This window comes from Chenopodium album, chromosome 9 (genome assembly GCF_948465745.1).
Source record: "Chenopodium album chromosome 9, dcCheAlbu1.1, whole genome shotgun sequence".
Classification (NCBI taxonomy): Eukaryota; Viridiplantae; Streptophyta; class Magnoliopsida; order Caryophyllales; family Amaranthaceae; genus Chenopodium; species Chenopodium album.
The window spans coordinates 36,233,062-36,235,014 of NC_137842.1; the positions used below are offsets into that span (position 1 = coordinate 36,233,062).

The following is a 1,953-nucleotide window of genomic DNA, read 5'->3' on the forward strand; positions in this document are numbered from 1 at the left end:
AGCTTAATCTAGAGAGAGAAACACTATTAGTCTTCATTTGTAGAGAGAGAAAGTGTGGTTTTCTTCATTGATGAACTTGGATTTTTAAGAAGGAGTTTGTTCAATCCTTTGCAGACCTTCATCTTCAATTAATGAGCAATCTCTTACTCTTTCTCTTTACCTTTGTTTTTGATTTTGCTTATATGCTTTGATTTTTCTTCTTTGCTTATTAATCATGTTGATGCTTATTGATTTGATGATTGATATTGTTTTCAATATCATTTGTGAGTAGTCACCTAGCCAAGGGTGTGGGGATGGTGTAGTTGCTAATTGTTCATGCTTATAATGTTGGGGTTATGTTAATGGTGGTTAAAGTCTTTGCATGCTTGATATTCTTTGGTCTTCTTGCAAGTGCACATTGTTAGTTGATCAAAGATGAGTCTTTGCTAACAAGTAACGGAAGTTGACTTAGTTTAGATTCATTACCATCGATAATTCTTTGTTTGCACCTTCTAATATATGGTTCTAATGTGGTAACATAGAGGCTATGTTAGGAGAAGCCAATTAACCCCGGAAGGCGGTTAGATTGGACCCCTTTACTTCGGTATTCATGCATGTTTAGTTTACCATTGATATGCTACTTTGTTATTGCATGATTAAGCGTCAACTTCACCTACCCATTTCCCTTGGTGCCTAGCTATATCAATTTTAATCCATTTCGTTTTTAGTTTAACCTTTTAGTTATTCACACGTCTTGTTCCGAGATAGCTTAGACCCTAGGTAATGAATGCAGTGCTTAAGCATTTCTCCGTGTGGTTAGACCCCTCTATTTACCATATACACGTATTAGGTTAGTAAAACGTTATAAATTCATTTGATTTAGGTGTAGTCGCTCAACGACACGATTATTGCCTTGTCAAATTGGCGCCGTTGCCGGGGAGACGGCTTCCATTGCTATTTCATTGCTTGTTTGAGACTATCTAATCTTTATTTGTTAGTGTTTGCTACTTTTATTACTTGTCAGTGCTTACGTTCTTCTTAGCTTTGTGGTATGAACAGAGGACGAACCCGCTCAAGATCTTTGATTCCCATCGATCCTCTATTTACCATATACACTCCAACGAGAGGAGTAAGAGAATTAGAAGATACTCCACCCTCTTCACCCTCAAGTGAAGAATTAGATAGCCTTAAATCATCTTCGAGTTCAGAAATCAACCCTTTCTCAACCTATAAGTTTGAGAGTGAAGAAGGTTCTAAAATGGGAGAGAATACGCCTTTGAGTCGTATTGGGGCCCCCGAAGCTTTTAGAGCGCAAAGTGGGATCCTAACTCCTACTACTCAAGCCAACAATTTCGAGATCAAGCCTAATTTGATTGCCTTGCTTGAGAGGAAACAATTCTCGGGTGGAAAGTTTGAGAGTCCTCATGAGCACCTAAAAGAGTTTGAGAAATATTGTGACACAATAAAGGCCAATGGAGTGACTCAAGAATATATTCGCCTCAAAATGTTTCCATTTTCGCTAATTGGGAGAGGTCTAGAATGGCTAGAGAAGGAGGTGCCCCCTAATTCTCTCACAACATGGGACCAAGTGACTACGGCTTTCTTGAGGAGGTTTTATAACCATAGGAAGACCGCCGAGGCTTGGTCTTTGATTCAAGGTTTTTGCCAAAAAAGTGGTGAGTCTCTAAGTGCGGCATGGGAACGATACAAAGAGTTTCAACGTCAATGCCCACACCATGGGATACCCAAGTATCAACTCATTCACACTTTCTATGGAGGTCTCACACCTCAAGGAAGAACAAGCCTAGACGCCGCGGCCGGTTGACCAATCATGAACAAAGGAGAGCATGAAGTGGAGTGTATTATAGAGGAGGCCGCAAAGCACTGTGATGATTGGTACGAAGGAGAAAGGGATGCTACTTCTAGCAAGGGTGTTTATGCATTGGAGCAAGCCAACGCAATCAACAACCTTTC

At 40.1% G+C, this 1,953-nt stretch overlaps 1 non-coding gene across 1 annotated transcript; it reads right to left on the minus strand.

Moving 5' to 3' along the window:
- Positions 1 to 1,616: 1,616 nt before the first annotated feature.
- LOC145561104 (small nucleolar RNA R71) lies at positions 1,617 to 1,722 on the minus strand. The gene has a single exon (XR_014093684.1). It is a non-coding gene; the product is annotated as a small nucleolar RNA R71 (small nucleolar RNA).
- Positions 1,723 to 1,953: the final 231 nt, after the last annotated feature.